The 15060-nt window shown below is 41.5% G+C and overlaps 1 protein-coding gene across 1 annotated transcript in view; it reads right to left on the bottom strand.

The window, feature by feature from the left end:
- Positions 1-15060, bottom strand: part of POLDIP2 (DNA polymerase delta interacting protein 2) — a 1361368-nt gene that overhangs the window by 29676 nt on the left and 1316632 nt on the right. The gene's annotated exons all lie outside the window — the stretch shown is intronic.

Here is a 15060-nt window from a genome sequence, read left to right on the forward strand (position 1 = left end):
AACAGCTTTACTGAATAATCACCTGTGAGAAAGGCAAACTTACATTTACATAAAAAAAATAAAGCACATTAATATGTTCATGTTACAAACCATCACACATTCTTCTGTACAATATAATCAATCCAACATTATAGAAGTCGGTCAATTCCTGCCTTCACTTAAACCTCATTCCTCCTCAAACAATTTTCTGCATGTCCTGTCTCACAATTTCTATTTTTATTTTCTAAGTAATTTGCTATGACCCTTTTCTAAAGGTCCTACTTCAAGTTCTTCTATCTCTGTTACAATTCACCACTTCAAATACAGTTGTTTTAGACTTTGATTTACAGTCAGTAATGGCAAAAATCAGAGTATTGTTGAGAAAATGCATGCTGATACAAAATCTGTGTTTATGTTAACTCCAAGTAGACTAATGTTAAAAACTGATCCTGATTTTGGGCATTTGTCCTACTAGTATTTTTGACTTTGTCCCGATTTCTTAAGTAAAGAAGTTGAGAAGTATGCTGCCTGGGGCATCAACAAGTTGTTAGGCCACTTAAACTCAGAGTTGGTTGGAGTTTTAAGTATTAGTCCTGTCTATATTGAAGTCTCCTAGTATGACTGTTCTGGGGTATATTAGATGTTACCCATGTCATCACATTTTCAGTTGTACTGGTCTCTGCATTTGGCTAGTTGCACAGTCTAATAAAATATCATCTTTTGTTTCTTAAACTTGAGGAAAGTTTCAAGTATTCCTGATTTTTCAAAGCTATGAATCGTGTATGGGTAAATAGAAAACTGAAACTTTTGTGAGTAAATTTTGACTATACTTCCTGCTCTCTTCTTTATTAAATTTAGTTAAGTTGTAGCCTGGTGGGAGAATCTCCTCCTCTTGAAATTGGGGTTTGAGCTATATGTCACACACGCACACTGGGAAAAACATCCAACCCTCCCAAGGCAGGCTTGTTTGCTCAATTCATACTCGCTAACCACTGTAAAAAGAAATACGAATAACATAGTACACTGCTAAGTGTGATGGGAGAGACCCAGACAGCAGTTTTTTGTTCAATGGTGTGGTAGGTTTATAGATGGATGGTGAAAAACTGAAAGGGTAGTGGTAGCTGGGAAAAAAAGTGGAGAAAGAATCCTGGGCCCTATTACCTGAAGATATATGGGTCAGTGGGCTGTATCACACCTTTTCGATAAAAATCACAGTTAATCAACATTTTTTGTCCTTTGTGTGTATCTGTTGATGTGTTGTTTGTGTCTAATTAAATGCTGCCATGGATATTATCATGTGTATATATGGTGCACATCTTAGAAGCAGGTCACCTATGTTTTTTTCTTAAGTTCCATAATCCTCTTTGTAACCTTGCTCATAGTGCTGGTGATGCTCATAGTACTGGTGACAATGATGGTTCTGTAGATGCTGAACAAACGCAGTACCTTACTGGCATTCAGGGAGCAGTGTCCTCCTATCCCCCTCTGACAGTCCAATGTTCACATTCCCTCCTACTACTTGTCTGTGGGTATAATGGACCAATCACCTGGCAGTACAGGGACTGCCTTACCCACATACAGGAACTTTCCAGGTTTTTACAACCGTAGTAAGAAAGAGCTCTTGCAAGACTGCTCCTTACTTTTGATGTCTTCAGTTGCTGAGCTCAGATAAGAAGCCCTTTTTGGTTTTACTTCCTCCATCTACCTTTTTCTCTCAGTGCTTGAATAGTGTATACTGTTGCATTGACTTCTGTCCTTTCTCGATTAGGAAATTTTGTATGTGCTTGGGGTTTTACTTTACCTGCAGTAAATGGCTTATACTGGTTATTAGAAGCTAATTATTGGTTTCTGTAGTTTCTTTTTACCCTTTGCAATGTGTTTTATGGCCATTTGTGAACATTCTGTACTAAGGCCATTAAGTACAGTTCCACCCACTGCCTTGTGCTTCTAGAACTGCAAGTTAATTGCGCCTGTTGTTTCTGTTGATTAAAAGTTTCATTTTAAAGTTCTGACAGGAAAACTTGCTGATTTTTTTTTCTTTGCGTTTATTATGTGAAGTGACTAAGCGGGTTTACAGTATTTTAATTTTTGTTTAACTCATGATTTTGGCACCATTTTGTATGTTATACGTTTCAGAAAAGATTTTTCCATATATCTATTCTTTTTTAACCTGTCCAAGACTGTTTTACATGGTTTCTAATGATTTAGGGCCAATGTACTTATGTTTTTGCCTGGTGGGAGAAACTCCTCCTCTTGAATATGGGGTTTCAACCAAGTCTCTGACAACTACCATGCTGTGGGAGCGTGTTGCTATCCATGTGTAGTTCAAATAGTTTACTGCAGAGGTTTAATAGCAGCAGCCTGCATTTAAAGTGGAACCTGTGTGTTGAGAGAGAGCCTTACAAGACTATCTGCAAATATATAGAGCCGAGTATATTTTTCTGTATTCTGTATTATAGAGCTAAATTGCTGCTTGGATATCTGTTGTCTTACTGTTCTGCAAATATACAGAGATCAGTATATATTTTTTTGGTTTTATAATTTGCACACTGATTCCTCACATCTCTGTTGAACCCCCCCCCCCCGTTCTTGGTTGTAGTTTAAATTTTGTGGCTTTTGCAGTGCCCGCCCCACTGTAGATTTGATCGAGGACACTCCCTTAGTCCCATCTTTTTACCACATTCTACCTAATAAACCCTTACTGCACTTGCTTTTAGTCCTTTTTTAATTTAATTACATTTTTTCAAACTGTGTGTGGACTAATATTACATACTCGTGTGCCAGCTTGGACTGCATGTGAATTGTTTTTACTACTGTTTTTGCTACTTTTCTGAAAAAAAAATTGTAAGCCTGTTTCCTACCTTTCCTGTAATTAGTGTCCCAGATACAGATTTGCTGTATCCAGAACTATTTGTAAGCTTCTGAGCCCCCCAAGCCTTTCTGTGTTGGAGGGAAGCCTTCTAGCTTATCAGTGGGAATGGTAAGCACTAGGTAACCTGTCTACCACATAAGGAGAGGTTCTGGCCCAGAATTTGTAGTTATTGGCCGTTTGGGCGGTCTTCCATCCCTCAACTTTCTGATTTGAAGGCCTGCATTTGCACTTGCTTCTGTCCTGTAACTCCTGGGCCCATCTCATTTGCTCACTCAAAAAAAAAAACCTGCTTTTACTGTATTTGTGATTCTTCCTACTTTATTTTGCTTTTGCGTCATCTTAAAAGTACTCAGTTGTATTTATTACTGCTTGGTGCAACTCATTCTAAGCCATTTAGTTTAAGCACTTGGGCTTTAGACCAGTTGTTTTACATTAAGAAGGTTTGTGGTCTGCACTCTTGTGGGAGGAGAGGCTGGACTCTGCCCTTCTGAGCTGGGAATTTCTGGTTAAAGGCTTATAGTGCCTGCATATTTGAACTGCTTCTTACTGAAATTGGTACACCTTGTTTGTTGTAACATAGACTAGATTCAGGCCTACTGAATCTAGCTTTGTTTGTATAACTTGAGCACTAATCCAGGCATTCTTTAAAGTATTCAATTGTATTTATTACTGCTTGGTAGTAACTTGATTAAAGTGTAGCTATTATTTTAAGTCTTTTGGATTAAGCACCTGGGCTTCAGACCAGTTGTTTTACATTAGGAAGGTTTGTGGCCTGCACTGTGGTGGCAGGACAGGTAGCTTACATCCTTCTAAGTTGGGAACTGCTGATTGAGGGCTCAGTGTCTGTTATTCTAAAAGTGTATTAATTCTGGTTTAAGCACTTGGGCTTCAGGCCAGTTATTTTACATTAAAAGGGTTCGTGGTCTGCACTCTTGTGGTAGAAGACGCTGGACTCTGCCCTTTTGAGCTGGGAATTTCTGGTTAAAGGCTTATAGTGCCTGCATATTTGAACTGTTTCTTACTGAAACTGGTACACCTTGCTTGCTGTAGCATAGACTAGATCCCAGCCTGCTGAATCTAGCTTTGCTTGTATGCTTGTTGTTTGTTTGCTTGTTATTTCCCTGAAATGCTAATTCCACCTAAAACGCGGCTTTTCAGCACTTCTGTGGATCCCTAGTGACATCTGTATTGCTTACTGTACTTATTTCCTTGTTTCACTTGAAAGAAAGTTACTGTTTGTCATTTTTGCATTTAAGTTACCTGTAACACATTGCATTTAAGTTACCTGGCACTTGCTCACTAAAGCAATTATATAAGTCAGCACTAAAAAATTAAAAGCACTACACCCTCACAAACTCCCCTTGAGTACCTTGTTCCCCATTGGCCCTTTTTTTCAATTATAAAGGAATTCCCAATACTATTCTAGCATGTCCAATGGTCAGTTGTCAATCTCCTCTCCGGTCCAGCTGGTGAATCTGGGAATCTTGAGGCAATGTTACAACTGCATCATATACACAGACAACCCTCTCCTCCTCCCAACAAATTCCAACACATGTGAGAGATGCAACCATATAGCCATACTGGAGGCTAAGCTCTCTCAACTCAGTACTGGCGAAACCAGTCAGGAGGAGAAGGAAACCACACTCACTACAATTCCAGTCTCACATAGACCTACCATGACAGCAAACCAAACACATAAACACACAAAAACATACTCGGAGGCTCTAAATAAAAATCTGCCTAAGCAGCAGAGACCTCCAAAGCAGACACCCAAGCAACCGCTACCCCAAAACAAAACACGTGCAACACATAGCTCACAAAGCCAGTGTGCTGAACAGTCACAGCCCTTAAGGCTAAACAACACACCTAATACACTTGTAATAGGTGACTATCGTCAGGCACACTGACGTCCCGCTCACCAGGCTGAACAAGGAGAAGGTCACTGTGAGCTGCCTGTCGGGTGCTAGGATCCGCCACATAACACAAGCACTCAGGTCACTCCAAGGCAAGTACAAATATGACTCATTGTCCATGCTGGTGTGAATGACCTGAAACGTACCTCCCTGGACTACATGAAAAGAGACAGAGGAGCTCTCTGAGCATGTAGCCCAGGCCGGTATGACCCTGACTTGTGTAGCATCTTACCCTCACCAAGAATGATGCCACAATATGAAGACAAGATGATCAATTTCAACAATTGGCTTAAGTACTGGTGTCATTCAAAGGGGATCCAATGCCTGTCAGCTTGGGATGATATGCTCGACAAGCCACAATGCTTCGCTAGGGACGGCTTGCACCTGTCACCCCTGGGCTTTCGGATATTGGCAAAGGCTCTTGCTTCCCCCATAGTGCCTTTTTTAGGCAAGGCTCAAAAGACAAACCCACCTCCATAGGTATCACAAGGGATAAGAAACTAAGAGTAATGCTACTCAACGTCAGAAGTCTAAACCTCAAGATGCACGCACTCAAAACTCTCCTTAGCATGGAGAACATCGATATCTGTGCAGTAACAGAAACCTGGTTCAAGGCTCCCGGGAGCACCCCAGCACTACCAGGTTATACCTCATACCATGCTTTTCGGCCCCAAAACTTAGACCGAACCACAAAAGGAGGGGGGGTATCAATATTCGTCAAAGATACCCACACTTCCAGGTTGGTGGCACAGCACGAAGCATCAGAGACTATCCATGTGCAACCAACAGTGGGTAAAACTGCCTTCCAGTTTATAGCCTGCTACAGACCACCCTCCCAAACCCAGGAACCCCACTCGGCCTTCCTGAGAACACTGGAAAATATGAAGGTCTCTCCAAACACCATTATATCGGGCGACTTCAACTACCCAAACATAGACTGGGAGCATTCCTATAGCTCCAACACCCTAGCCCAAAGGTTCCTAGAATTTATAAACTCAAATGCTATGGAACAACTTGTTACCACTCCCACAAGAGAGGAAAACATACTGGACCTGATCATCACTAACATGGGGACTCTACGCTCCAGACCAGAAGTGTATCCCTCACTGGTAAGATCAGACCATAAACTAATCTCACTGGATATTCACATCCCGACTCCACCCCCTGCCCTGAAAACCACAGTGAAAAACATCTCTAAAGCAAATAGCACACTCCTCAAAACCGAGGTGGAATCCTTCAAAGCCCCCGGGCCTGTGGAAAATACGGCCCAGACTGCAGAATCCTTTATAAATGCATTCTATGAACAACTTCAGGAATGCATGGATCATGCAATCCCAAATAAAACCAAGACCCAATCCTCCAAAGGCAGATGTTCTGTCTGGTGGACCCCAGCCATAAACAAACTATACAATAGAAGGAGGAAGCTACTACATGACGGAGCAAAATCCCAAAAAGGGAAGGCATCTCTGATCAGTATTAGCAAAAAACTACGGGCACTCATAAAATCGTCTAAGGCCAGCTTCGAGAGAAAAATTGCACAGGACACTAAGGATAATCACAAGGCTTTCTTTAGTTATGTTAGGAACCTGGGTGGCAATTCCCAGATATGCTCAGAATTAGTCCAAAATGACAAAAAATACACCAAACCCACAGACATTGCCAACATCCTAGCTGACAGGTTCAGCGCAAACTCCCCCCCTCCCCACCAAAAGGGCAAATATCTATCCCAGCAGAGTGCTGCCCCCCCGACATCTCAGATGCTCAGGTAAGAGCTGCCCTCTCCATAGCAAAAAACACAGCATCAATGGGACCAGATGGTGTCCCAGGCTGCGTCCTACATGAACTCCAAGAAGAGCTAAACCCAAACATAAAACACTACTGTTCAATCTCAGCCTTACTACAGGATATGTACCCAAAGAGTGGTGTACAGCAACAGTGGTCCCTCCCCACAAAGGTGGTGCCTCAACGGATCCTGGAAACTATCGCCCCATAAGCCTGACTAGCTTAGTCTGCAAAGCTATGGAAAGGATCATCATGGAACTCGTAAATAAAGATATTGGGGACCTACAGACACTGGATCCTACCCAGTTTGGCTTTGTTAAGGGCAGATCCTGCCTCTTAAACCTGGTTCATTTCTTTGAAACAGTCACCAAGGCCATTGACGAGGGAAGGTGGTCCACACAGCCTACCTGGACCTCGCAAAAGCCTTCGATACAATACCCCACTCGGGCATTACAGATAAGCTCACCAGCTTAAATATAAACCCCTATGTCACTAGATGGGTTGCAAGCTGGCTCAAGGACAGAACCCACATGGTTAAAATTGCTGGAGCCATGTCGGACTCCAAACCAGTTACAAGTGGCATCCCACAAGGCTCAGTCCTGGGACCTCTCTTGTTCGGTATATATTTCTCGGAGGTACAGGCCAACATGGAAGGACTGTGGCTGACCAAGTTCGCAGAGGAGTGCAAACTGGGTGCCATAATCGACTCTCCAGCCGACACAAGCATCCTCCAAAAGGGCTTCATAGAAACAGACAACTGGTGCCAGAGCCATGTCCTCAAGCTAAACGCCAAAAAGTGTATAGTCATCCCCTTTGGCAAAAACAAAGTGCCCACAAATTACCACATAGGTGGCAATCCATTAAGTAGAGAAGAAGTAATTAGGGACCTGGGGACCCAAGTTGATAGCAATCTCTCATTTGACATCCACATGGCCAAAGTGGTTAGAAAAACATTTTATATAGCCCACCTAATCATGAAGGGATTCACATCTAGATCAGGGGAGGTCATTGTGCCTCTTTACTCATCCCTCATCAGGCCCATAATTGAGTACAATGCCCCTTTTGGGATGTACCTTACCAGACACCTGCAGCAACTGGAAAGACGCCAAAAGTACCTCACCAAGAGGATCAAAGGGCTCAAACAGATGCCATATGCTGCCCAGTTAAAGAAACTCCAGCTCTACTCAGTGGCATACCGCCTGTTCAGAGGCGATCTGTGCCTGACGTATAAAGCCATGTCCAACCCGGAATTAATGGACATGCTGCACCTCAGAAAATCCAAATCCCATCGAGCTACGCGCTCGAGAGACTTGAACCTCAGCACTGAAATAAATAGGACATGCTGGAGGGACAGATTCATAACCCAGAGGCTCCCTTCACTCTGGAATAAAATCCCAGTCCAGGTTAGGCAGAGTCCCTCATTGACTCTCTTCAAGAGGAATCAAGATGAGTGGATGGGAGATCGTAGGTTTACCCCGGGTATCACTTCTGTGTCACTGTTAGACAGAGGCACAGTATACTAACCTCAAAAAAGAGCATAGCAAAATAAATTTAAAATGGGTGGCGAAAGCCAAACATATTCTGGCTAGGCTTATAAATGCCCTAGGGCAGATAGCCTAGTATGAACCAATGAACCTATGTATTTTGCGCTTTCACCTGTGTTATTGAAACTACTGTCATTTTATTCACTGCAGTGTTCAGAATACTATCCCTGCAGAAATAAATGTCAGATTGCTATTTAGAGGGAGAACAGCATGATTTGCCCAGTGTTTACAGGGCTGACCAGTGTAGCCATTTCTGTTTTTGCTCTGGCTAGTTTTTTGTCCCCTGAATTGATGGATTCTGATACGGTGTGGTGCACCCCCATCTACACCTTGTGCACCTAACAACATACAAGTAAATCCAGAAATATGCCTCAACCTATGAGTCATGACTCCACAGTAGCTTTAGGCAGGCTATGGAACCACTTGATTTCTTTTACCTCCAGGCCCCCTGATGTGGTGTTAGTACCACAACTGCAGGAGAATGGTCAGATATGTCCTCAGAGACTGTACCACTACCTGGTTCAGGTACAGGAGAACAAATCTCTTTAGGTGTGGGTGAAGTCATGGTTGCAGAATCTCACCAGTGCTGATAAGTCTCTCTCCAGTGATTCTCCCACTAGTGAAGTGCATATAAAAAAAGAGACAGAAGACCCACCACACTGCAAGGCAACATGCACATGCTTTTTTCCCCTGAGCTTGTGGCTACAGCTAGATCCATTACTCAGGCCACTGAATAAGGGGTGCAAATCCAGGTTATAAGTAAAGCTCCCCCCCTTTTTTGATACTGAAGGAGATTCAGAATCTGAGGTTTCACAAGTGTCAGATTCTGACCAGTCAGTTTCCTCAGAGGATGAACTGGTTCAGAAATTAACTCATTAAACCCAGAGTACCGTCTCACAGCGCCTCTGTGCTTACATCTGAGCTCGCTGTGAGATGGTAGCAATTGTAGGCAGTTACACCAGAGTCCCTTCCACAAGCACTTCTAACTTTACAGCCTAATTGTAGCTCCACTGTTAAAAAATAAGTTGAAAAAGTACAGGTACTTTCTCAACTTACTTTTCAGTGTGGAGCTACCTGATGTTTACATTTGCATTTTTAGAGAAAATCGGCTGTAAATACAAGAAACCCAGTAAGGCAATTCTCGACGCATTGCAAGTGGTGGCAGCCAATCGGATTATTCCATTTTAAGCCACCACTTGCACCCGTACAACTATGGTAAAGTGAAAGCAGCTGATTAAGCCCCTGGATTGCCCGGTTCTGTGTTCTCTATTTTTCAATATAAAATTTTAAGTAGAAAATTGAATATGCTGTTTTTGATGGCTATAACTTATGGCTTTCTTATGGGGTTATCGTTAGCTGCAGTTTGTGCTCATTTATGTGTGTGAGGAATAATGCGCAAGTCATACTTTCACAGTTGTTTATGTGCATCCCTGTGCTTTTTGCTGTTTGTTTTTAATTGGGGTAGTGAAGTAACATCTCCTTTCTGGTGTAGCTGGTTAACTACCGGTGAAGCTCTTGTTGGTACAGACTGCACCTTTCAACTTCTCGAAGGGCACGGATTCAGCACTCAAGAAAATGGGGCTTTCTGTTGCTGTTTGTGTTAAGTAGGACTACAGTTCTCGGACTAGGCTGCCATGGATGAATGTACTGATGAATCCGGTCGCCTGCAGCATTGTATGCCCGAGTTTGTAAATGCTGCTTGCAATATGTGTTCGCTACGAACACAGGAGGAATATTCTGTACAGACTGGCATTACCGATGTCACCAAGTCATGCCATATCTGCGATTCCAGAGATCTACAGTTTACGCACAGTGCTGTTTACCTGACCGATTGCAATAATCAAGTGGAAACCACGTGGTGGTAGAGTCAAATCATGCTGACAGGAATCCAGTACCCTAACTCCATCAACCTGACCCTGCACCTGGGTAACTAACTTATATTATAATTCATTTATCGGTGATATAGATTTCCTCTGAGGTATCAGTAGAAGGAATTGCCTTAACAAATTCCATTTATGCAGGCTGGAAGGCTCCATTTTCTGCGTTTTGGTTTCCCCCCAAGGCTGTGCTTCGTTTATGGAGGCTGGAAGGTGCAAGAGGATGATCGTACAGTGAAACACAGCACTGGTAAGACTATTTTGTTCTGCCGCTATTGCTAAATAAACTTGTCTCCCCTTCTGTTAATTAAACTCCCACGACCCACGTGCTGGTGACCTGTGAAGGCATTTTAATGAGCTTTGCAAATTGCTTTAGAATGGCGTACAAGTTTTCAGAATTACAATTGATGTTCATAAGTGGCGATGGTAAGAACGAAGCTTACAGAGTTGCAAAACAGAAGCGGAAATGTACAAATTAACTTTTTGAAAGAGGGTGTTGTTGAATGCACCAACATTTCAGCTCGCTGTTGGTACCTTGTATAACAAAATATGCCTCACAAAATAAGAGTTTGTGCATTTTTGTTATTGCATCCTATTCTCCCATTTCTCTGCTATGCATTATGTTTTTTCACAGACGTAACACTATGTCCGTTGTTCCCACTGGTGTTAGTTTCAGTCAGTGTCATAATGCTGAACTACTTGTTTTGGAAATGTGAAACTTTTTTTTGGAATTTAGTAGACAGTGTAGTAGTATTAGTGTTAGTCACCATACTGGATTTGTCCTAGGTTCTGGAGTTGAGATTAAGAGCTATGTTTATACATCCAACCCTGGAAGTGACTTGATATTTTGGCAAGCAGCAGTTCTGAGGATGGAAGTGTGTGCCATTTGGAAATTTTGGTTATAAGCATTTTTTTCCTGTGGAGCTGGTGGTGAAAGTTTTATCAGTGTTCAAATTAGGTTTTGGACTTTATGTAATGCTTGTGTTGTACCAGAGTTCAGGCATTATTTCCTTGCTTACTGTAGTAGTGTCAATCTATAGCTCCATTAACTAGTCAAGTGTAGACTGATTCAGTCACCACAATTTGAAAACAGTACTTCTTGATGGAGTCCTGTTATACGAGGTGTTTTTCTTGTGTTGCCAGAAGCTCTGATTGTGCATTGTGTTAGGTTGTGTTGAAGACCATGGGCCGGGAGGTTAAGAATGGGAGTTAAGGCATGGGTGTACCCAAGCATACACCAGATAAAATGCAGTGTAGTACTTTAGTTTAAGGACTATCATTCTGTCCAGCTATAGACCACAAAGAATATACCACATTCATATGTAATGCTTGGCATTTTTAATGACAGTTTGCAAATCTATTTAGCAATACACATAATTGAGTTTTAAGAGTTATAGTACTGATACAAAAGTGAGTAAGTAGGCAACAGCAGTGGAAAGCAAATCCACAAATGGAAAAATGGTCACATGTAGACAGCCAATAGAGTATGAAAATGGTGTACTTTTTGTATTGCTTTGTCTAAAAATTACTTCACTAACACTGGTCGTGTGTGCTGTATGCTAGTTCTGTAGTTGATATAGTTGTATTGGTGGGGTGCATTTATGCAGGCTGTAAGGTGTGTGTGTGTGTGTGTGTGTGTGTGTGTGGGAGAGGGAGAGGGAGAGAGAGATGCCCCAGTTACTTATGACTCGTATTTAGAATTAGGCTCAAACCCTGTACCTTGGGTACAGTTGCCTGCATTCTCTACCCACGCCACCACTTACTTGTGATCCAGGGAGTTTGGTCTGTTCTTTTTTGGAAACATATGGTAACACAATACACTATTGTAGCAACATAATTCAAAGATTATACAAGCAAAATGCAAAATGTGTCCCTGGTTTTGGGCATTTACCCCCCCCCCCCCACCCACCAAATAAATTTTGGCTTTTTCCAGACTTCTTCTGCTGTGAAATTGAGATTTAGTTGTGTCAAGTGGGTGGTGCAGTGGTAGAGTTGTCGTCTCACAGCAAGATGCATGTGGACCATTTCTCACTGGGCCGCTACTGAAAATTGGCTTTGTTCCAAGTTGGACTTTCCTGGTAAACAAATGTTAAATAAATAAAAAAAATTGCTGAGAGCTTCAGGGGAAGCTAAGTTTAGTGCTGCTCATTCTGAGTCTGTGAGTTATTGTCACTAGGGCTACCTAGCATTTTTTAACTGTGTTCTGTTGTAGTTATTATAATGTAACAATTAAATAAATATAAATGTAAAAATTGTAATGCATAATGTAAATGGTATGAAGAAAAAAGGCATAAATTACAACAATTTTATGCTAGTAGTTGCAGTACAATTTAAGTTAAAAAGCAAAGCTACTTATCCACCTAAGTCTTGTTCGTCTCTACTTGTAGTCTTTCTAGTCTTCAAGCATTTTATTTTATGCAGTCATCTGGAGTCTGCTGAGGTTAGCATCTCTTCAAGAGTGTGTGGGGATTACGACCATGCCTGTGAATCACTTGGATATGTTAGCCATATTATGTGAAAGTGCTGCATAGCTGGAGCTGGGACATTTATAACAGTGCTATATAGATGGGGATTTAGCATGCAAAATTAATAGAATAGCAGGCTTTCCATTGTTGTGTATGTTCTACACACACACATATACATATATATATATACACATATATATATATATATATATATATATATGTGTATATATGTATACACATACATACATGTTATCCTACTTTTTCTGAGAGATGGTAATGACTTACATTACACCTGCACTAGAATGTAATGAATTTTTCCTCAACAGCAGTAATTATCACCTTTGTCTGAACATGCAGAATCTTTCAGTAATGAAATGTAAGTCGTTAGCACATTATCAAGCTACAATATGTGCAGCTATAGTATATCACTGAGTCATTATCACTTGTCAGGTAAAACCCTCATGCAGCTACCTTTCTTTTTCTCATAATGGTGTCATGTCAGCAATGCAGGCTATACTGGCAACATTCAGCTAGTGACAGAGGATGGAAAGCAGCCATGACATTTATCTTATTCTTTTCATAGTTTGGTGAATAACTGTGGTAGGGAACATGTCAATATGCCAGTAAGACCTACTTTTTGAATATAGTATTTGTACTTAACAAGATAGTATAACAACTATCTGCATGCTGTACACGTGTACAGACATCGCAGTTTGCTTATGGCTTAGGTTATGAAATGTATTATACTGTTTCGCATTTTGGCAAATAACTTTGCTAGGGAATATGTTAACTTGCTGAGTAAGGGCTCATTTTGAAGAGAGTCTAAAATTATTATATCTGTATGCTGTACACATGTACAAACACCGCAGTTTGTTTAGGACTTAGGTTATGGAAATTATGATTTTTTTTTCATACGTTAGTAAATCACTTTGCAAGGGAGCATCTGAATGTGCTAAGCAATACCTCATTTTGAAGACACTATTCATAGTTCCAATATGGTGTAAGAATTGTGCCTGTATATTGTACAGATAAAGTTTGTTCCGGACTTAGGTTATGCAAATTATGATTTTTTTTTTAATATTGTGGTAAACAACTTTGCAAGGGAACATGTCAGTGTGCCATGTAATACCTCATTTTGAAGACAGTGTTACTCCTTACGACATGGTAAAAGAACTGGGTCTGTATGTTGTACACATGCACAGACATCAAAGTTTGTTTTGGACTTTGTTTTGGTCTGTACACACTGAGCAGAGTGGAGGAGGGGCATTAACTACAACTCTGATCTGAGGTATATAACAATAAGTATCCTGTTTTTTTGGCTTATTTATACAGGTTATTGCTTCTAGCAATTTATATATAGCACTTTTTACTGCCTGCTGCATACTTTTTACTGTATTTTATTGCTATTAACTAATCTGCATGGGTAACTGAATCGTTTGTAGTTAAAAGCATTCTGTAGAGTCTCCTTGCTCCTTTATCTGTTTAAAAACTTTAATTTTGTGGCTCACTGCTGTGATAAAAATTTCTGTAGTGTTTACAGTCTAAAAGAGAGTAAGCTAATAGCTTTAGTATTGCTCATAGATTCATAGGTAGGTAACTAGGTTATCGTCCCAAGGGCCTATGTAAGCATAGCCAGCAAGGTTCCATAGCTTACGCCACCCAAGAAAGTTATTTTCCTGTGCCACTGTCCAGCAGAGATGCAGAAGTTATCCCCGGGGTGTATTTCCTATTTCCCATACAATCAAGATTTTTCTTGAAGAGTGCTAATGAAGAACTTTGCTTGACATAGATGGGTAGCTTGTTCCAGAGTATAGGAAGTCTCTGGGACAGGAATCTATCCCTCCAGCGTGTCCTGTTTATTGTGGTGACAAGGTTTAGGTCCCTAGAGTGTGTAGCTCGGAGGGATTGGGATTTCTTTAGGTGCAGCATGTCCAACAGCTTTGGGTTTGACATAGCTTTATATGTTAGGCAGAGATCACCTCGGAGTAGGCGATATGCTACTGAGTAAAGCTGGAGGTTTTTGAGGCGGTCAGTGTAGGGCATTTGTTTGAGGCCAGTAATCCTCTGTGAGGTACTTCTGTGGCCTTTCCAGCTGCTGCAGATGTCTTGTGAGGTACATTCCAAAAGGGACGTTGTACTCTATATAATGGGTCTAATGAGTGACGAGTAGAGGGAAACAATGACCTCTTTTTTCCTGGATAAGAACCCTTTTATGATGAGGTGTGCCATGTAGAAGGACTTCCTGACTACTGTGGCGATGTGACTATCAAGGGAGAGACCACTGTCCACCTGGGTCCCAAGGTCTCATCACGCATTCGGTGTTAAGTAGATTGCTGCCTATGTGGTAGTTCATGGGTACAGAGTTTTTACCAAAGGGGATGACACTGCACTTTTTGGCATTGAGCTTGAGGCCATGGCTCTGACACCAGGCATCTGTCTCAGTGAGGCCCTTCTGTAGGATGTCCACATCATTTGGGGACTTGACTCTGGCACCTAGTTTGCAGTCATCTGTGAACTTAGTTACCTAGAGGCCTTCTACGTCAGAGAAGTAGATACCAAACAGGAGAGTTCCCAGGACGGAACCCTGTGGTACTCCACTTGTCACTGCTTTGAGGTCAGATTTGGAGT

This window comes from Protopterus annectens, chromosome 13.part0, assembly GCF_019279795.1.
Source record: "Protopterus annectens isolate FY-2018-M chromosome 13.part0, PAN1.0, whole genome shotgun sequence".
NCBI lineage: Eukaryota > Metazoa > Chordata > Ceratodontiformes > Protopteridae > Protopterus > Protopterus annectens.